Raw genomic sequence first — 23,471 nt, 5'->3', positions numbered from 1 at the left:
GAAGACACTCGGGGTGTGTAACTCAATTGTAAAATAGTGATTGCTGAATGGGTTATGAGTAAATCTGATTTTCGGGGGTGCGGTGGCGCAGTGGGTTGGACCACAGTCCTCCTCTCCGGTGGGTCTGGGGTTCGGATCCCGCTTGGGGTGCCTTGCGACGGACTGGCGTCCCGTCCTGGGTGTGTCCCCTCCCCCTCTGGCCTTACGCCCTGTGTTACCGGGTTGGCTCCGGTTCCCCGTGACCCCGTATGGGACAAGCGGTTCTGACAATGTGTGTGTGTGTGTAAATCTGATTTTGTATCGTGATGTCAAGCTGAATTGCTACTCTCATCCACTTTAGAGAAGTTAAGTATGAAAATGCATAGTTCATTCTCCCATAACAGGACTAATCAGGGGAGGGAGGGATCCATGCAACTTACCAATTATTAGGTAATATACAGTACTGTACAAAAATCTTAGGCACTTTCACAAAAATATTTGTTTTAGATGGTTATTTAGTGTCTTCTGCATTAGTGTCAATGGGAAAGAGCATATTTTAAATTTCCAAGCATTCGTTTGCAAAAACTTACAGTATTACAGTAAGGGTTTTGTATGTCATTAAAGAAAGAAAGTACACACACATACACTGTCTGAAACTGCTGGGACACACCCAGGGTGGGATGCCAGCCCATTGTAAGGTACCCGAAGCAGAACTTGAACTCCAGACTTGCCAGAGAGCACAACCCGTCCAAGCTCGCCGCGACCCCGCTCAGGACAAGAGGTTGTTGACAATGGATGGTTACTAAGCTGTGTAGGAAGTTTATTAATTAAGAGCATTATTTTTGGAAGCGGGGGAGTGCGGTGGCGCAGTGGGTTGGACCACAGTCCTGCTCTCCAGTGGGTCTGGGGTTCGAGTCCTGCTTGGGGTGCCTTGCGACGGACTGGCGTCCCGTCCTGGGTGTGTCCCCTCCCCCTCTGGCCTTACGCCCTGTGTTACCGGGTAGCCTCTGGTTCCCCGTGACCCCGTATGGGACAAGCAGTTCTGAAAGTGTGTGTGTGTGTGTGTGTGTGTGTGTGTGTGTGTGTGTGTGTGTGTGTGTGTATATTTTTGGAAGCATTCTCACTTTACAGCTTTTTTCCTCAAGTGCCTAAAACTTTTGTTCAGTACTGTTTCTTGTCATATAGTGATTAAAAAATGAAAAACATGAATAAAATCATAACAAAATTTTATTAAACATATTATCAAACATTTTTATTAAAAGTTTTCTTTTTTTTTTCTCTGTTCTTTGTTTAATTCTTTAATTGGAAATACTTGAAAAGTTAAATATTTTTTTCTTATTTTTTTTTCTAATTTCACCCAGTACATCACAATTAGGGACATATATGCACAATGATCTTACTGGCAGGAAGGGAAGATGCTCACACAAAGAATATTCAAAGAACATCCAACAAATAATGAAATTAAACATAATGAATCAAAACTAACTAGCAAAATGTAGCAAATATGAGTATTCGTTCAAATTCTTTGTCTCCAAAAAGTGCATTTTTATGTATTGGGAGCTGTATGCTTGAAAGTCACTGTACATATTTTAATTAAGGGATTTTTTCATATGTTGTATTTAATTTAATTTAATCAATTAACCAACCTTTTATCTATCTATCTATCTATCTATTACAGCAAAAATAGTAAAATATATGTTAAAAATTACAATGTGATGCCCACAATTCCTTACAGCCATTCCAATATTTGGTCATCTCCTCCACAGATGAACTGTTCTGTAAGTTTCAATATTTGGCACTGGTCCCAGCTAAGATGTTGTTCTTATGCCTATATACCTTTGCAAACCTGACACTCCTCCTGTATCTTTAACCAGCAAGCTCACACGTCTCCACCAAAAACGTAACTTTAAAGGCCATCCGAGTTGATCTGTGACACAACGCAGAACAAGGCCTGTTTGCCAAAACACTTTATTTATATAACAGATCCTTTTCTCCAAAGCAACTTCGAATGAACTCTGTGTAGTGTTATCAGTCCACACACCTTATTCACCAAGGTGACTTACACTGATAGATACATTACTTACAATGAGTCACTCATCCATACACCAGTGGAACACACTTTCTCTGTCACTCACACACTATGGATGAACCTGAACAGCATGTCTTTGGAGTGTGGGAAGAAACCAGAGCATCCGGAGAAAACCCACGCAGACATGGGGAAAACATGCAAACTCCACACAGACTGAGCGGGGATCAAACCCACGATCTCTCACCCCACCAAGGCACTGTGAGACAGCAGCGCTACTCACTGTACTATACTTATATTGCTCCATATTAGGATCAGTAAGGTACCTCTTGTCACCTGCCACAGAACTCAAGCACAAACTGTCACAACCTCTTAGATGTCATGTGCTGCAGGAAAAGGAAATAAGTTAAAAATAAACAAATATGAGAAGCAGCAGTCATAGTGCTCAACCTTGAGCAAAGGACTCATAAAATATACATTTTTTTTTTTACTTTAGAGAGATTTTGGGGATGCACATTATGTTAAACACTAACTTCAGCAGTACATGGTGTGTCTTGTGTTTTCTCAATCGGGCACTCTTCATTGTTCAATAGGAAACACCTTTACTGTAATCGAACCGTAATGCTGGTGCTGTGTCTTTCCCTTCATTACCTCAATGACTCAGCCCACATTTGGAATGTGCGAGTGGCACATAAGGGGCCTCCTGAAGGGGCTAATGGGCCTGTTTGGGAAACCTGACTTCACTCACTCCTCATGCTGTGTATTCAGCATATTGGTGTACTGCAGGTTTTTGTTTTGCATTCAGCTTGCAATAAACACGGTAACCAAGAAGTAAACAAACTAATAAACACAATGTTGTCTGAAGTTTATCTGTAATACTCTTCAAATGTAAGAGGAGTTTACGCGGGTGCAATAACACACTGCAGCAGTGTAGATTATCACAATCTATCGCTCAAACTGGACAACTCACTCATTTTGCCTTCCTCTTCAGCTAACAGTCTGGGAGTGACAATTGCCTCAAGTCTGTCTTTCTCTTAGCACATCGAAGCCACAGCCTGGCCTTGCAGATACATCCTGCATAATATTCATAGGATCTATCCCTACCTCACAACTGACTCTGACCAACTACTTGTCCAGGCCATGGTAACACCCTGTCTGGACTACTGCAACTCTCTCCTGTGTGGCCTTGCTGCTACTGCAATCAAACCTCTGCAGCAGATACAGAATGCTGCTGCACGACTTGTGTTTGATTTGCCAAGGCGTTCCCATGTGTCTCCTCTACTCATTTCTCTGCACTGGCTTCCTATAGCTGCCCCGGATCAAATTCAAGACCCTGGCTATTGTCTACAAATGCATCAGTAGAACTGCTCCCCACTATTTACAAAACTGGATCATTCACTACACCCCAACCAGACTGTTACGCTCTTCCACATCTGCCCGCTTGGTGGTCCCACACACAAAAGATAAAGCATGGAGGTTCTTGGTTCTGTTCTGGTGGAATGACCTTCCCCTCTCACTCAGAGCTGCAGAAATTCTATCTACATTCAAGAAGAGTCTGAAAACTCACCTTTTCCGGATTCACTTCGCCCAAGATCTCTCCAGCTCATGTATGGTGTAAATGTTCATGCACCGTAACTTCATGATCATCCCCAGATAAGCCTTTACACAGCTGCTACTCCTGCATTGTATGTGAATGTTTGTGTACCTTATTAAAATAGAAATTTAAAAAAAAATGTAAGAGGGTTATCAGGATTAAACTATCCTGCATTTTATGCACCTACTTGAGCCATGAACATCAGTGCATCAAATGGAAAGTAAGAAACTAGGTTTACTTAAGAACCACATGTTGGTAGCTATTTCGCCTTCTCTTAATGTAATGCGCAAATTGTATTTTTGCTGAGATGTACGTCGCTTTGGAGAAAAATGTCTGCTAAATGAATAAATTTAATGTAAATGTAATGATACAGTAAAATTTCTCTGCTGTTTAAATGGGTAAATACGTATAAAAACAAAGCTTCATGCTTCAGTGCAACAACTTTCCAGATGCCTATGACAGCCTTGCAAGGGGTAAATGGATGACAATCTGCTGCAAGGTGTGCTGCGGATAGGTATGCACCTTGAGAGTCAGCCAGAGGTCAATAGAGCGTGAGGCAAAGCAGCTGGATATTTAAGAGGACAGTGGTGTTTAAGGTTACCAACCCGGCACCCTGCTCAGTTGCACGGACCCTGTCGAGTACTTCACGATGATTTTGGCTGGCCAGTCCTGGGCTGCAGAGACCCAGGGAATCCAGCATCTTGTTTCCTCAGAGGACCATCTCAGCAGGGGCTCCTCTAATTAATAATCTCTGTATACAGCAGACATTCCACAAGATTATTAGAGAAGTCATTAGAAAATATGTTGTCCATCTTCATCTGGAGCACGTGTGAAGGAAGACACACTTCCAGAGGGACCACACCAGAGGCCTGAGAATGTTTTGTTCTGGAAATTTAATTGCACCATCTACAAACTTGTTCCTGTGAGTATTACAATATAATGACTCTGTTCGAACATGAAATTGCAGCAAAAAGTCTTTTTCTCGAGTCTGAGATAATCTTAATGGAACAATATTATGGTTAAGATGTAAGTCCTGTTTGACTTTAAGCCTCGTTTTTATCAATTCTACGATAAAATTGTATCTGTCTCGTACTGCCATTTAAATGCAGTAAATGCTATAATTTTCTTATCTTGGGGCGCTCATTTTTGTAATGATTTTTTTTTCCCCCTTCCCTTCTTTTCCTTCCGTCCCCCTCACTTTATTTTCTGTTAAGATGACTCCACTGCATTTAGTGGATTTCAAATGAACAATTTCCCTTTGGGAGAACTGCTGCTAGTCTGGATCAATTCATTTAAAAGCACAATAAGGAATTGTTTGCAAATGTAATAAGAGCCTTTTGCAAATAGCATCTTTCCCCAAATTAGATTTGGTATCCAGTTGGTGTGAGAAATGTAACATTATTCATTTTCAACATATACCTTAAGTCAGAATGTATGTTCCTATTGTCGGTCTTCCTTACTCAGAGAAGCCATTTAAGAAATATGCAGCAGACAGCAAATATAGGCCTGGTACTTTATTGCTCACGAATTTCAAAGTATTATCTTTTTTAATGTATGGAGTAAAGAATTTAATGCATATATTCATATATTTTAAAATGGCCAATACATGTGTAATACATTTTCTGGCATATATTGTGAAGTGTTTTATTGTGTTTCTGATATAACTACATTATCCCTCATAATTTTTATGACCTAGATAAACACACATCTTCCTAGATGTGTGTTTTAAGGCTGTTTTCAAATATTTAGTTATACATTTTAAAGAAACTGCTTATTTGGGCCATGTCATAGCAAGAAATTCAGGGAACATCTCAGGAAGTGCTGGGTGTTGGGCAGAAAAGTAGTGAAATGCGCGCGCGCGCGCGCGCGCACACACACACACACACACACACACACACACACACACACACACACACACACACACACACACACACACACAGGAGGATGCAGAAAGATAGAGTGCTGTTTGAAAGAAGGTTGAAGTGTGTAGGAATGAGGTGTGTAAATCATATTCATTTATTCATTGTGTGAGTTTAATATTTAAGATTTAGGTTTTTTCTTTGTTTTAATATTTTATACAAAAATAAGGACCATCCCTATAAAGTTCAAACAGCACTGTAATTGTCTGTCAGTTTGCAGATAAAGGGTTCTGTAAGGGATAACTTGAGGATACTTGTCACATACTGAGCTGTGACAGGCATATTGGTAGCAAGGAATCAGTAAGATGCTGGCCAAAACACCATCAATGAAGTGCTGACCTTGTTGCTCTTGTTGCCTGTTCACATGCATTTCACCTTGTGCTGCTACACTGCTTGTTTTGGTCCAGTATTCCACATTTTTTGTTTGAACTAGATTGGGTGCCGGGAAAGGCCTACCGGTATCTGCTTGTTTGTCATTAACATGAACATTTTTTTTATAAAAGTATGATAAGTATATGCATTTGGTTGTTAAAAGTCAATACATTTATTTTCAAAAATAATTTCTGTAATCCTTTTGCTTACCATTCAGCTGTTGGGCATTCTGTGGCATTTGGTACCTTGTATTGCAAACCAAATAGAATGAACCATTTAGGGTATTTCTAGGTGGGAGTCCTTGGGCACAACCAACTTGACAGGGGTGTTTTACTGTGTAATGGGATAAATGTTTTTATAAGTTGTAATATAGGGATATTTACAGTAGAAAAATGTTTTGTATGGTTTGTAAGTTTTTGTATTTATGTTGGATGTTATTTCTGGGGGGAAATGCACTTTGGAATAGTTGAGGCTGTATGGTGTAGCCAAAAGGGCAGAGTTACTGCTATATAAGCTTGTATTAGGGCACTAGTAGTGGGGTGTTGCCAATTGATACAAACTTATGCAGACTCAGGCAGATAGGCACTCACACAGCAAATAGGAGAGTTGTGTATTGCTGGAGTGAGGGTGCGGTGGCGCAGTGGCGCAGTGGGTCAGACCACAATCCTGCTCCCCGGTGGGTCTGGGGTTTGAGTCCCACTTGGGGTGCCTTGCGACGGACTGGCGTCCTGTCCTGGGTGTGTCCCCTCCCCCTCTGGCCTTACTCCCTGTGTTACCGGGTAGGCTCCGTGACCCTGTATGGGACAAGCGGTTCTGAAAATGCGTGTGTGTGTATTGCTGTTGGTGCAAGGGGTTAAGCCTATGGCTTATAGGCCTTATGTTCAATTGTAATTTGATTGTTTTTGTATTAGGTTGGGGTTAATGTATTTTGAAGAACATCTTTTAAGTAAAGAAAAATAAACCTTTTTGGTCCAACTACTTCAATTCTCCACTGCTGCCTTCATCTGTCATCCATATCTTCACAATACTCAAAGACCAATTAAAACATAAGGGCTTAAGGTAAAATAAGATGATAGTGGTGGGTTAAGTCCATTATATTAGTTCAAAATTTAAATAAATGCATAAATATGTAAATAGCTAAGAAGCTGATCAGTATTTCTGAGGATACAAGGCATTAAAAAAGAATTAGAAACAGTCAAAGAATTTCATCAAGAGCAGGTAAGCCTCTTATGAATAAAATATGTATAATAATAATTAATAAATATTGCATGTGTGTATTTTATAAATTAAATATATAATTATATCTAGTACAGTATACATCATATTTGTATTTACTTATCAGACACCAGAATGAATTACAATATTTCTACATTAAGCTACTTATAACGTGTGAAGCTAAGAATTTTTAGTTTCAATTTACAGTAAGTACCTGGTTTTTATGTTACACCTTAAGTAGTTTTTGTTGTATTTTAATGTACAGCTAAGCTTTTAGTCATTATTATATCTCCTGATCCTTTGTTCAGTGCTCTAAAAAATAAACTGAATTGAATTAAATAAGCATACATTTTTTGATATATAAACTTTTATGACTGAACGCATGAGTTTGAGGCATGAGCAAGTCTTAGTTATATCTGATAGACAAGCTAAAGTAAATAGGCCACATGAATGGGTTTAGCAGTGAAACTTATCTTTTCCTGTTTGTTATATGTATATTGAACTTGTATTGATTTTCCTTCTTGTTTTTGTTTAGTCCAACATGTCTTTTTTAACTTGAAGAGTGGAATATTTTATCAGAATTTCTGCACAATGTTGCATGTCCTATTTTTAATTTAGACTCGCCCAGGATCCAGAATACATGTGCAAACAGATGTAAGGGAAGAGGTCTGCTACACAGAGAACACAGACGCAGTGCATGTTGCACAATACCCTTCACCTATTTACATAATGACTTATAATGACCTCTTCGGTGGGCTCACCACCTGCCGGAGAAACCGTAAGGGGCCGGTGCATTGTGAGTTGGGCGGTGGTCGGGGCCGAGTGCCCGGCCGACCCAAACTTCGGGCGCCAACTCTGGTTTTTGGGACTTGGAATGTCACCTCACTGGCGGGGAAGGAGCCTGAGCTGGTGCGGGAAGTTGAGAGATACCGTCTAGATATAGTCGGGCTCACTTCCACTCACAGCTTGGGTTCTGGAACCACTCTACTCGATCGAGGGTGGACTCTCCACTATTCTGGCGTTGCCCAAGGTGAGAGGCGGCGGGCTGGTGTGGGCTTATTAATAGCCCCCCAGTTCAGCCGCCATGTGTTGGAGTCTACCCCGGTGAATGAGAGGGTCATGTCCCTACGCCTTCGGGTCAGGGAACGGTCTCTCACTGTCGTTTGTGCTTATGCGCCTAGCGGCAGTGTAGAGTACCCGGCCTTTTTAGAGTCCCTGGGGGGTGTGCTGGAAAGCGCTCCCACTGGGGACTCTGTCGTTCTACTGGGGGACTTTAACGCCCACGTGGGCAGCGACAGTGATACCTGGAGGGGCGTGATTGGGAGGAACGGCCTCCCTGATCTGAACCCGAGCGGTGAGTTGTTATTGGATTTCTGTGCTAGTCGCGGTTTATCCATAACGAACACCATGTTCATGCATAAGGGTGTCCACCAGTGCACTTGGCACCAGGACACCCTAGGTCGGAGGTCGATGATCGACTTTGTAGTCGTTTCTTCTGACCTTCGGCCATATGTCTTGGACACTCGGGTGAAGAGAGGGGCTGAGCTGTCAACTGATCACCACCTGGTGGTGAGTTGGATTCGATGGCGGGGGAAAAAGCTGGATAGACCTGGCAGGCCCAAACGCATAGTGAGGGTCTGTTGGGAACGTTTGGCGGAGGCCCCTGTCAGAGAGGTCTTCAACTCCCACCTCCGACAGAGCTTCAACCAGGTCCCGAGGGAAGTGGGGGACATTGAGTCCGAATGGACTATGTTCCGCTCCTCCATTGTCGGTGCGGCGGTTCGGAGCTGCGGCCATAAGGTCTCCGGTGCCTGTCGCGGCGGCAATCCCCGAACACGGTGGTGGACACCGGAAGTAAGGGATGCCGTCAAGCTGAAGAAGGAGTTCTATCGGGCCTGGCTGGCTCATGGGACTCCTGAAGCAGCTGACAGGTACCGACGGGCCAAACGGAGCGCGGCTCTGGCAGTCGCCGCGGCAAAAACTCGGGCTTGGGAGGAGTTCGGTGAGGCCATGGAGGAAGACTTTCGGTCGGCCTCAAAGAGATTCTGGCAAACCGTCCGGCGACTCAGAGGGGGGAAGCGGTGTTCCACGAACACTGTTTACAGTGGAAGTGGTGCGCTGCTGACCTCAGCTGAGGATGTTCTCGGGCGGTGGAAGGAGTACTTTGAGGATCTCCTCAATCCCTCTGACACGCCTTCCGTAGAGGAAGCTGAGGCTGGGGACTCGGAGGGGGACTCGTCCATTACCCTGGCTGAAGTTGCTGAGGTAGTCAAAAAACTCCTCGGTGGCAAGGCTCCGGGGGTGGATGAGATCCGCCCCGAGTTTCTCAAGTCTCTGGATGTTGTGGGGCTGTCTTGGCTGACACGCCTCTGCAGCATCGCGTGGAGTTCGGGAACGGTGCCTCTGGACTGGCAGACCGGGGTGGTGGTCCCTCTTTTTAAGAAGGGGGACTGGAGATTGTGTTCCAACTACAGGGGGATCACACTCCTTAGCCTCCCTGGGAAAGTCTATGCCAGGGTACTGGAAAGGAGAATCCGACCGATAGTCGAACCTCGGATCCAGGAGGAGCAATGCGGTTTTCGTCCTGGCCGTGGAACACTGGACCAGCTCTATACCCTCACTAGGGTGCTGGAGGGTTCGTGGGAGTTTGCCCAACCAGTCCATATGTGTTTTGTGGACCTGGAGAAGGCATTCGACCGTGTCCCTCGTGGCATCCTGTGGGGGGTACTTCGGGATTATGGGGTTCGGGGCTCGTTGCTACGGGCTGTTCGTTCCCTGTATGACCGGAGCAGGAGCTTGGTTCGCATTGCCGGCAGTAAGTCAGACCTTTTCCCGGTGCATGTTGGACTCCGTCAGGGCTGCCCTTTGTCACCGATTCTGTTCATTATCTTTATGGACAGAATTTCTAGGCGCAGTCAGGGAACGGAGGGTGTCTGCTTTGGTGGCCGCGAGATCTCGTCTCTGCTTTTTGCGGACGATGTGGTCCTGTTGGCTTCATCGAATCAAGACTTGCAGCGTGCACTGGGGAGGTTTGCAGCCGAGTGCGAAGCGGCGGGGATGAGAATCAGCACCTCCAAATCCGAGGCCATGGTTCTCAGTCGGAAAAAGGTGGATTGCTCCCTCCGGGTTAGGGGGGAGTTGCTCCCTCAAGTGGAGGAGTTTAAGTATCTCGGGGTCTTGTTCACGAGTGAGGGAAAAATGGAGCGGCAGGTTGACAGGCAGATCGGTGCGGCGTCCGCAGTAATGCGGTCATTGTACCGGTCTGTTGTGGTGAAGAGGGAGCTGAGTCGTAAGGCGAAGCTCTCAATTTACCGGTCGATCTACGTTCCTACCCTCACCTATGGTCATGAACTCTGGATCATGACCGAAAGAATGAGATCGCGGATACAAGCGGCAGAAATGAGTTTCCTCCGCAGAGTGGCTGGGCGCACCCTTAGGGATAGGGTGAGGAGCTCAGTCACCCGGGAGGAGCTCGGAGTAGAGCCGCTGCTCCTCCGCATCGAGAGGAGCCAGTTGAGGTGGCTCGGGCATCTGTTCCGGATGCCTCCCGGACGCCTCCCTGGGGAGGTGTTCCGGGCTTGTCCCACTGGGAGGAGGCCTCGGGGCAGACCCAGGACACGTTGGAGAGACTATGTCTCCCGGCTGGCCTGGGAACGCCTTGGGGTTCCCCCAGAGGAACTGGAGGAGGTGTGCGGGGAGAGGGAAGTCTGGAGTACTCTGCTCGGACTGCTGCCCCCGCGACCCGGCCCCGGATAAAGCGGAGGAAGATGGATGGATGGATGGATGGACTTATAATGACATCCAATAATTATCAATTTAAATGCGTTGCTGTGCCATATTAGGGCATGAAAGAAGCATGTTTGGTTTCTAGCAAATCGGGCCGCTCTAGTATGTGCTGAAGAAGCAAGTGATATTTGTGTGGATGTTGAAGCTGCGGTCTGGGGAGGCTGGCACAGGAAAGGAAGCAAATTAATGAAGGGTTCCTTGCCAAAACAGAGAAAGTCCAGTCACTTGTCTCATTGAAATAAACTAATGTCCCCCTTCAAGGATATTTCATTCCTCCGAAGTCTACTCATTTCCTACGTACTTGTTTACCAAAAAAAAGAAGTCACTATCAGGATCACAGCTTCCAGATGTCTGCTGTGGTGAATTTACAGTAAAAGCACATAATTTATGTCAGTGAATCAGAAGACACTTATTTTCATTAATTCTTTGTTGTAAATGAGCAAAACGATTGAAGCAGCGCTGAAAACTGTTAGTGGGTGTGAGACACCAGCATGGTCCAGGAGGATCACTGTAGAGTGAGCCTTACATATCTCTCATAATTCATGCTTTATTACTTCCCACCTATTTTTTCCCTCTTGCAATACTAACATGAGCATTAAACACACACACACACACACACACACACACACACTTTCTGAACCGCTTGTCCCATACAGGGTCACAGGGAACTGGAGCCTACCTGGCAACTCAGGGCGTAAGGCTGGAGGGGGAGGGGACACACCCAGGACAGGACACCAGTCTGCCGCAAGGCACCCCAAGCGGGACTCGAACCCCAAACCCACTAGAGAGCAAGACCCAGGCTAACCCACTGCACCACCACACCCCACTGGTGTTAAATGCTTCCAGTCATTTACCAGAGGACTGACTGCAGACCTAGCATGTTGTAGTTATATGTTTTAGAACATCAGTAGGCCTGCAGGGGGGTCTGAAGGATATTAGGAGAGCAAGCTGAGGTTTGGTTAAGGAGTAGGGCCAGCACTATAATTTTTGACAATTCTGGGTAAGAACCAAGCACGTGTTAGACGTCTCTCTCTAAATTAATAAGGGTAAACATATGTGTCAAGAAATATTTTTCATCTTACATAGAGCTACATACAGACTGAGAAGAAGTGGAAATAAAATTTGAACATCAAAATTATTTTTTTTTACAATGCAATTGTGTATAATGTGTGGAAACAAATATACACACAAAACACAATTTATACTTTAACGCCTAGAAATACAATGAAAACTAAACTTATTTCCTACGGTTCATTAACAATACAAATATTATGCAATTTACTGCATACACCAAAAGTGTGTTTAATAGAAAGTATCACCTATAAAGTTAAAACATTTCTAAGACACGAAACAGCAGTGTTCTATGTCATGTATACTTATTGTATATGGTGGCAGATCTTACATTTTCGAATAAAAGTGTTTTATATTAGTAATTATTATTAAGACATATTTTTATCATATTTTGTCTAAAGATTACACTTTATTTTTTGGTTTCAATAGCACAATTTGGCACCCCCAAATTTCACAGTCCCAAGGTTATTGTCTGGGTTCACCAAATTATAAAACCCGCTGCACTAAGGAGATGGACTTGTGAACTGAAGTGCAGGCACCAAGGGATCTCTCCTGTAAAACCTTTGAGCTTTATTAATCCAGAAGTATGTCCAGGTTATAGGTCGCTTTGAAGTGTAGGGTATTCATTGAAATGATGATGATAAAAAGTCATTATTAGTAGTTACATTTATTTGCTTAGCAGACACTTTTCTCCAATGCAACTTACAACACATACTATGTAGTGTACTAACCCACACACCTTATTCACCAAGGTGATTTACACTACTTACAATGGGTCACTCATCCATACACCAGTGAAACACACTCTCTTTGTGACACTCACACACTAAGGGGAACAAACCTGAACAGCATATCTTTGGGAGGAAACTAGAGCACCTGGATGAAACCCATACAGACAGGGGGAGGACATGCAAACTCCACACAGACTGAGTGGGGATCAAACCCATGTTCTCACACACCACCCAGGTGCTGTGAAACAGCAGCACTACTCACTGTGCCACCATGCCACCCAGTGTTAGATAGAAATATTGAAATACAGAATATTGTTAGTTAGAAATATTATATTCTGTTTAGTAGCTGGAGGAGAATGTTTGGTGAATATTTATTTTGACTTGAAGTCCATTGGAGGGTTTGAGCCTGTTGGTGACATTATTGAGGCCCCAAGACGATGGATGACCAAAATGAAAGAAAACAGAAAAGCATTTGGTCATTAAAGTGAGAGCTATACTATACAGTTTTTCAGGATTTAAATAAAATATTTTGTCTTTGCCTAACACTTTCTCCCAAGGTGATATACAACATCTGGCTAGTTCATTAATTAATTTACAATGGATTTGTCCATTTATGAGGGTAGTTTATACTGTATTGATTCAGGGTAACTTCCTTGATCAAGAGTGCTATAGCAGAATTGGGATTTAAATCCAGTTTCTGGATGTAAAGTGACAGCTCTAACAATCACATCACGTGCTACTCCATGCATCATGGCACTTCCACCCTATCTGCTCTCCCCTGTCTACTTCCCTCACCTGTCAGCTTGTCCCTTTTCCTGTCTACTATGGCATTGACTCCTGCAATGTCCTCATAAACCACGCCCTTGGATTCTCCTCACATACAATGTCTGCACCTCGGATTCACCACAACTGCCCCTGACTACGAGTACTGCCTTGTCCCAGGAACCTTCTCAACAAACAATCCTGCGATTTGGTCAACACCCGGGTCCCTGATCTGCACAAAGTGACAGTGTTTGTCATTCAGTGATTACTCTCAAGGGCTTAGTTACTCTCAATGGTTTAGTTCATGGCTTAGCAAGAGGTGTCCTAAATACCCCTTTTTTTTTTTTTCCTGCAAAGCAGAAAGCTCATTCAAGATACACAGGACAAGATGTTATACCCCATGTGTATTTATCAATGGCTGTACACAAAGACCCAGTTCAACCAACATGAAGCCACAGAGGACATCCAGGGTAGCCAGCCAACATTGTGGCAAATCGACACCCTTCGTTGCCAGGTCACAAAATGATTTATTGGCCCACTGAGCTTGCATCACTCTACGGTGATGGCATCTGACAGATCTAAAAGCTTGCCAAAGGAGTCGTTGACGGCCCACAGGTCACAATGCTAGCAATGCTAATGCTAATCTGAACAAATAAACTGGATCACTTAACAAATGTTGGCCTTATTTGCATGCCAGGAAGTATCTCTGGTACAGGATGAGTTCTGGAATAGATTTATTTGGCAGGAAGCAGTTTTCGCCGCAGACCGAATCCCTGGGCCAAAGCACTGGATGATGAATGGCTGAATAATGATGCTTGGCAGCCACTGTATGCTATGCAGGGAACATTGCAGCTCAACACAGGTGACAGGGGAGGCGTGCTCTGCCCTTCTCCTGAGAGCATTTTTGAGCTTCTGTTTCAGTACATGAATATCAGTGTCATTCATTTGGACAGTTAATCAGCTAAATGCACCTATTTCTCTTTGACCAATTAATTCATCTCAACATATTCATAAACTGTTCATGATTACATAGAGCCTAGCCTTTCACCTTTTTTGTTTTGATTTGAAACATTTCAAGCACTGGAAAAATATGACAACTGAAAAAATATCCTGCGAAACAGGTGGGGGAAGGTGGGAACTTATGAGAAGTTTTCAGTGGATTATGCAGATTTGTTTTCGAGCACATGGAATTAATGACATTTCAGTTTATTGCCTCTTATGAGGTCCCCAGTCTGAGCTTAATGAGTCTCTCAAGTATATATATTTGCATACGTTTTGGGTTCTGCAGTGTGGAAATTAATTTTAGCAACATGATGTTTATTTCCACGTTTAAATAGCTTTATTTAAATTGCTATTTTCCTATTTGTACCAATGTCGCTACAGACACGACAAACACTGGGAAACTGTAGGTATTTGAATTGGACCACCTCATTATGTTTTAGTCGCTCCACTGAATTTTAATCGCGCAGTTAAAAACTTATTATTTCTATATATAGCCCAGCACATGAAACAGGCCCATTTTTGGAAAGACATTTGAGGTGACTTTAAAATGTATGTTTGCGGAAGTCATGGAAGCTGTTCTGCCATGTCTAGTGCCTCTCGCAATCATTTTTATTCATACTTTGAACCCGGTTTCAAGGTTTGGTTAATAGACAGTCACAGCAGTAGCGTATCAGTTGCCTCTTTACCAAAGAAAAGAGCCCTCACTCAATATTTTAATGAGATTTAAAACAAAAACAGCAAAAAAGGGAACAAAAAGGCATATTATTATGTTTTCACAGCTTTGCGTCATAGGCAATAAGTCAGTACAAGAATACAAAAAAATAATTAATTAAATTCATTTTTCCATTCAATTGAAAAAAGAGGAGGGGGGCGCGGTGGCGCAGTGGGTTGGACCGCAGTCCTGCTCTCCGGTGGGTCTGGGGTTCGAGTCCTGCTTGGGGTGCCTTGCGGCGGACTGGCGTCCCGTCCTGGGTGTGTCCCCTCCCCCTCCAGCCTTACGCCCTGTGTTGCCGGGTTAGGCTCCGGTTCCCCGTGACCCCGTATGGGACGAGCGGTTCTGAAAATGTGTGTGTGTGTGTGAAAAAAGAGGACTAAAGATAAAAACAAAAGACATGGCTTCAGTGTGTGTGTGTTTATATTTATCAGACACCATTTTATAAAGTAATTTATAGTGTAAAATTATCAGCTTCACAATCAATAATCTATTTATAGAGCTGGGCAATTTTTACTGTACAAATTCAGGGTACGTACCTTGATCAAGGGTACCACAGCAGCATCGAAGATTGAAACAAATGCCTTTCAAGGTAACAGCAAGGTAGCAGTCCTAACTGATGTGCCACTTGTTGCTCCCTAAAATGCAGTACAAATGAAACCACAATGAGATAGACAAGAGATAAAGTTTTACTTTCTAGTTAAATTAGTATGATATATTGTGATATGATGGGGGGCGTGGTGGCGCAGTGGGTTGGACTGGGTCCTGCTCTCCAGTGGGTCTGGGGTTCGAGTCCCGCTTGGGGTGCCTTGCGGCAGACTGGCGTCCCGTCATGGGTGTGTCCCCTCCCCCTCTGGCCTTACGCGCTGTGTTGCCGGGTAGGCTCCGGTTCCCCACAACCCCGTCTGGGACAAGCGGTTCTGAAAGAGTGTGTGTGTGTATGTATGTATTGTGATATGTGAAAAAACACTCCCATGTATCTCCTCTGCACTGGGTTCCTATAACTGCCTGAATCAAATTTAAAACCCTGGTTACTGTGTACAAATGCATCAATAGAACTGCTCCCAGCTATTTACGAGACTTAATCAACCGCTACACCCCAGCCAGGTCCCTTCGCTCGTCTACTTCTGCTCACTTGGTGGTCCCGCGCATGAAAGGTAAAGCTTGGAGGTTCTCTGTTCTGGGTCCGTTGTGGTGGAATGACCTTCCCCTGTCACTCAGAACTGCAGAAACTCTGTCTATTTTCAAGAAGGGTCTGAAAACTCACCTTTTCCAGATCCACTTCGCCCAAGATCTCTCCATCTCATTTACGGTGTAACTCTTCATGCATCATAACTCCATAAGCATCCCCAGATACAACCTTTATTCAGCCACTACTCTGGCAATGTACTTGCTCATTTGTGTATCTTATAATATTAAAAAAAATAAATAAATGGTGGGAGGGTATTGGGATTTCTCTGTCCTGTGTCTTATGCACCTACTCGAATGATGAACCTTGGTGCAGTGGTAGGTAACAAACTAGGTTTGCTTGAGACTTTCACGTCTGCAGCTATGTCTTCTTCTCTTAATGTAATGCATAAATTGTAGTTTTGCTGAGATGTATGTCGTTTTGAACAAAAGTGTTTGCTAAATGAATAAATGCAAATGTAAATGTAAATGTGAAAATGTTAGTCCTTAAGGTGGATTAAAGAATTCAATAACAGCTTCAAAAGCCTTTATGTCATTTATATCTTGTAAACCTGTCCATCACTCTGGAATCTTTATTCCAGGGTTTGGCCAGTTAGCAGACCAGGTCCCTGTTCTTATCAATCACAGATCGTTCATCCACACTTTAACGTTAAGATTATTCAACTTCTTGAAAGATTACAGCATCACTATACAATTTTCACACATACATATGACTGGGAACAGATTCTGAAAACCTTCCCCATTTAATGTTTCAGTTGTAATCATGCAGATTAATGAAATCTCCAAGTTGCACATTCTGTAGCCTCGCAAATGTCACATTGTGTAAAGAGTGGCCCCACTGATGCTGAGTCAATATTTAATTTCATATTTTATCAAGATGTATTTGGAATATTTCAGTTGTTTCTTCTTCATCATCTTCTTCTTATTCTTATTTTTATTATTGTCATGATTCCGTCCAGGAAGTGAACTGTCGGACCCAAGTGCAGAGCGTAGGCATACTTCACTGAGGGAAATCTGAAAATCGTTGTCAGAGGAACAGGTGAGGGTCACCGAGGAGCAAACGTCGTGCAGGAAGAATCTAAGAGCCATAAGTCAAAGAACACGCAGTGGGTCGAGGGGCACTAGGAGAAGGTGAAGGTTCAGGAGACGGGTCGGGGAGCAGGAACAAGGAAAGGGTGATCAGGAGAGGTAATCAAGGCAATGAGAGAACCACAAGTGAGTAGCAAGACTGAGCGGAGGTTCCACATCTTGCTGCGCTCCAAGCTCCCGTTTTCTGTGTGCATCTGATGATCAGTAGCAGGTGTTCCCTGTTGCGCAGAGGTGGAAGGCATGACAATTATATTATTATTATTTTGTTGTATCCTATTTTTCCCCAATTAAAAAAAAAAAAAAAAGCAATCTGAAAAGGAAAACTGGAAGTGAATGGAAGGAACTCAGGAAGTGAATATGTCTTGATCAGTAAGACACCACCTTAAGCCCATCTATAACACATTGTATATTACACATCATCAATAACACATAATCTATAGAACACCATCTATTTTCACCGTTGCTTTGTTTTCAGAAGTGCTTGATGTTTCCATCAGATATCACTTAACTTCCATGTAGCATCTCATGCTGCTTTTAAACAGCTGGATCAATATTCCTCTTGGGTCCACTTATATCAGATTTGCACATAATTTTCTTGATTCTATTCAAGGAGGATTACAAGTGCATCTAATTCATACATCTTGGCATTTTAATGCTATTAAGGCTCCTCTCAGTGCTATTTCATTCTCAAGAATATCATGTTCAGACCTAGGTCGACAACATGCAACTTTCCAATGACAGATGCGTTCTCAACCACAGCACCACCTGCTTCTCCATTTAACTTGTGCCATTAAATTAAACTGTGTTTCATTGTTTTTTTTCAGTTAATCTCTGTGTCAAGTGATTTAATATCAGAAAAGTGACATATGCATGATGTTTCTGCTTATTGAACCCCTGTGTCTACTGAAACTCCAATGTGCTGAGACCATTGTTTCAAAGGTATGTGGATGGCTCAGTATCCTTGAATCTGCCATGAAATCACACACAGTCTGAACCACTTGTCCCATACGGGGGTTGCGGGGAGCTGGAGCCTAACCCGGCAACACAGAGAGTAAGGCTGGAGGGAGAGGGGACACATCCAGAATGGGACACCAGTCCGTCGCAAAGCGACCCAAGCAGGACTTGAACCCCAGACCGACCGGAGAGCAGGACCTGGTCCAACCCACTGCATCACCATGCCCCCACCATGAAATAACTTCATGCTTTTTTTTGTCTGTTTAATATTTATCATTCAAAAATGTAATGGCACCATTGTAGATAGCTGAAAATGAACAGAGATTATATTTCTTTAATAAAAGCCTAACAGTAATAATGGCAACCCCATTAAATCTCCTAAGGTCCAGTACAACTCGACTTTATGCTGAAATTAAACATTTATACCATTTGAAAGGAGGTAAAAGCATCAGTCTTTGAACCTTAACACTGAGCATCAGTAGATGGATGGTAAGATGCTCATTGTTAAATGCAGATGAGTCACACTTATACGGCAACCTGTGGTATCACTTACAGAACATGTTCCATAGATTAAAGATGGTACACAATAAGTGGAAACCTTTCGGGCCCTGAGCTCTGGAAATAAAAGTAACTGGCATGTCTTTTAGTGTGAATTAAAAGGACCGCCCCCCCTACAAATAGGGGGTAGGATATCCAGTGAAAATATTTATAATTTGTAGTATATAGTTTATCAGCTTATTAGTATAGAACAGCATCTCTCTCTCTCTCTCTCTCGCTCATTCACAGGTTCATGTGCTCTAGTTCTTGTTGTTTTTGATAATTTGATAATGACTGTATTACTGGGGTGACATGCTGCATTAGTGTGAAATTATATGTTTCCTCATAAAATTACAGCCTGGGAAGTCAATATCATTTTAAGTAGGGGGATGTAAAATATGTTTACATACTATTAAACTAAATGAAAAGAAAACAGCCAAAAAAATAGTGCATTGCAAACTTACATAACTTTACTTCTTTCAGCCTTAATGTTGCATCCAGATATGAAACTGACACGGACACGTATTGCTGTAACGTCCAAACACAGACAAAGTATGACGACCCATGTGCAGAATGTATTCATAAATGTACAGTACAGTAACGGCGAAACAACCACAGGACAAAGACACACAGTGTATTCTCAGAAAGGTGAAAAGTGAAACACAAATCTGGGAGTGGGTGGCACGGTGGTATAGCAAGTAGCGCTGCTGTCTCACAGTGCCTGGGTGGTGCAAGAGAATGTGGGTCTGATCTCTGCTCAGTCTGTGTGGAGTTTGCATGGTCTCCCCGTGTCTGCGTGGGTTTCCTCCTACAATCCAAAGAAATGCTGTTCAGGTTCCCCCATTGTGTGTGAGTGACAGAAAGAGAGTGTGTTTCACTGATGTATGGATGAGTGACCCATTGTAAGTAATGTATCTTGCAGTGCAAGTCAGACAGCATCAGATCAACCAAATCGCAAAACCTTGGTGAGCCAACTGTACATCTCTGCCTGTGCTGTCCTGTGATCTCTCTTGTGCTCCTGTGCCCTTCTCTGTACGGTTTCCTAGTGTCCAGAGCTTTGGCTTTGTATTACGGATTTGGATTATCCCTCTTGTTCTGACGATAGCTCATTGGTGACCCCTGCTTGTTATTTGACTTCCCTATTTCACCTGCCCCTTATTGGATACCTTTGCAAAATAAACAGTGAACCTGCACTTGGGTCCGTTGCCTCCTTGGAAATATGACAGAAGGTTCAGCTTCACCTTCGGACCCAGCGGTGCTGTATCATTTGCAGCAGGTGCTCTCATCCCAGGGAGCTCTGCTCGGTTCCCATGAGCAGACGTTGACCAGATTTGCCGAGGGATTTCAGGGGCTGGTCCAAGTTTTGCAGGAGAAGGGAGTAGTTGACCTGACAGAGACTGAGACTGCGGAGGGTCCCATAGAGGCACCCTTGTCCTCAGCGCCCCCCGTCCTGGTTCAAGATCTGCTCTTAGCCACCACAGAACGCTTCGACGACATGCCTGTGCGATGTCTAGGATTCCTTATGCAATGCGAGCTAATCTTTGCCAGCCTGCCCCAGGTGTATCAGACATTAGAAAGTAAGATAAACTATCTCCTGGCTTTACTGACGGCTGTGCATCCCTTTGTGGTTCTAACTGACCACAAGAACCTAGAATATCTCCAGAAGGTCCGACGTCTCACCCCTAGACAAGTCTGTTGGGTTCTTTTCTTTACTAGATTCCATTTCAGCATATAGACCAGGCAGTAAAAACATCAAGGCTGACTCACTGTCCCGAGTTCATGAAGACTCCCCGCCCTCGGATCCCCTGAAACCCATCCTACCCAGGCACTGTGTGGTTGTTCCCATGCAATGGCAATTCCTACAGGACCTGCGGAGAGCCCAAGAGGCTGAACCCGAGTCTTCTGAGAAACCGACTGATAAGCAGTATGTACCTACGAGCATGCGCTCAATGTTGCTGATGTGGGCCCACGACTCTCCAACGACTGGGCACCCAGGCCTCAGTCGGACACTTTCCCTCCTCCAGAAACAGTATTGGTGCCTTCATCAGAGAAGATGCCTGGGATTACATCAGTGCCTGTGTCACCTGCGCGCAACCAAAGACTCCGCCCCGAAATCTGCAGGACTCCTCAAACCCTTGCTGAAACCAACCTGCTCTTGGACCCATGTAGCTATCAATTCCTCGTAGATCTCCCCCCTTCTGATGGTAAGACCACCATTCTCACAGCGCTCGACAGGTTTTCTACAGCATGCCGTCTTGTCCCTGTCCTCAAACTCCCCACAGTCTTGGAGACCGTGAAACTGCTTTTCGACCACATGTTTAGGTTCTATGGCGTAGCAGAGGACATCACATCGGACAGAGGACCCCAGTTCACTTCTCAGGTTTGGAAGGCCTATTGGCGAAAATTGGGCATAACGGTGAGTCTTACATTGGGCTATCACCCTCAGGCCAACAGACAGGTCCAAAGACTACAACAAGACATCAGCCGTTTCCTGCGTTGCTATTGCTGCTACAAACAACAGCAATGGACCTGGTACTTACCCTAGTACTTACCTTACTGTCACATCCACTTACTCACAGCAAACAGATGCACTTGTGATGGATCAGTGAGACGACGCATAAAAGGACAGCACCAGATTGACTAAATCATGGAATCTTGTCGAGCCAGCCGCACATCTCTGTCTGTGCTGTCCTGTGATCGCTCCCGTTGTTCCTGTGCCCTTCTTTTTTTTGTTTTAGTTTTGATATGTAGTCAGATTCCTAAGCTCTCTGTATTGCTGTTACTATGTTGCTGCGATCCAATGTCATTGTTGTTGCTAATGGAAATAAAATAACAGGAAAATCTGGAAAGTTCTACTTGGTCAAAAAGTGTCTTGAGACTGTCTGACCACCCTCTTATACTGAGCAGGACCTTATCATGGTCCTTATCTTCCTTCATGGGTTCTGAAGTAACCCACTTGGTCCCCAGTACTCCTGGTCTAGGCCTAGGTGACATCCATTGGGACCCCCTGGCTCAGTGCTGCTCCATGAAGGTCTGGTGTCTCTTTCCAGCTGTGATTACATGAACAGATGGTTTTGCTGGGGTTAATTTGTTGCCTGGGTACAATCCAAACTTGCTTCAGAGCAGTCCTGCTGGTGCGACCCACCTCTATTATACTGTATACTCTATATTACATACAAATGGGGCAACGAGGGTCTTACATGAAATATGCCAGGCAACAAGAGATACTCCAGTTTTCTTACAACCTATATTCAAGTCCTCCATGGATTCTTCTTCTGTCTTTAATGAAGATCTTGGCAGTAACCTCTTATTTTGAAGTTATTATCTTCCTAGAGGTCCCTTAATCTCTTTGCATCGCAGTCTGTCTTTTCACTGAAAACTGATACCAGTACAAAGTTTTACAAAATGACAATAGATGTACCTTTCCTTTCTGGTTAAAAAAAACTCAGTAATAACAATAATAATAATACTAATAAGAAGAAGAATACATGTTTCCGTATCTAATTTTTAATCCTAAAACTGGAACTACAATCACAGTCATTAAAAGCTAAATAACACAGTTATCACTTTATTGATATTGCAAATTCTGCAAAAAATCTCAGATATTGCTGTAATACCTTTTCTGATCTTCTAAAACATTTATGTGAAGCTTTTATTCACTATAACCTGTACCCAGCAAGACCTGTAAACACTGTGAAAGTAGTCTGAAATAAGATGGTCCCACACACATCTTCTGTTTGGGTGCTCTTTACTGCAGTGGGTAAGCATAGGTTGCATTCATTTTACAACAGTCACGAATATTTTTCTAAAACAGGTAAGTGAAGAAACAAGGATTAAAAAGAAATAAGATAAAACTTGAAAATGTACCTTTGAAAATTTGTAACTTGATTGTATATAACACAAGGAGACTCAAAAGACTGTTAGTCTTTTCTTCATTTTTTGTTCACTGCCAGATGTGTGCCCACAGGGTCAAAACTTTTCATTGACTCCTGTGACAGGTATACTGTTTATTTATCAAAATTTTCAGCCATGCAGCCAAGATTTCCAGATGTGTGCTTTATAGGTTGAGGCTACCTGCTGTTGCTCTTCATTGGCTGTCCTCTGAGGGGGTTGGGGGAGGTCATGGATACCCACTGTGGGGAACAGAACTGCCAAGGAACTTTGTCAGACCGCCAACTGGAACTACTTGCGTAGAACATGTCACCTGGACATCCTGTTGATGCCTCAGAGAAGTCACCCAAGGTCAAATGGGTGGCATAACTTGATGCAGGTAGAAGTAGTTAAGGTTTCCAGTTACAGAACTTCTATTTTGAGGGTCATAGTAATGGATGCCCTTAGATGTCATAGTAATGCCATTTAGAGGCACGGAGTGTTGTCTGACTTACACAGGTTTCAGGTTCTCTTTCGTCTAAATTCAAATGACAAGTTACAGTACAAAGAAGAGGAAAAGTTGCTGGAACTGAAGGAAACACGGATAAGACAGGACAGGGACATTATTAATCCCAGAGGATAAATTCACACACACAGCAGCTTA

The sequence above is a fragment of the Scleropages formosus genome, chromosome 11, assembly GCF_900964775.1.
Source record: "Scleropages formosus chromosome 11, fSclFor1.1, whole genome shotgun sequence".
Taxonomy (NCBI): Eukaryota; Metazoa; Chordata; class Actinopteri; order Osteoglossiformes; family Osteoglossidae; genus Scleropages; species Scleropages formosus.
This window is presented reverse-complemented; position numbering follows the sequence as displayed.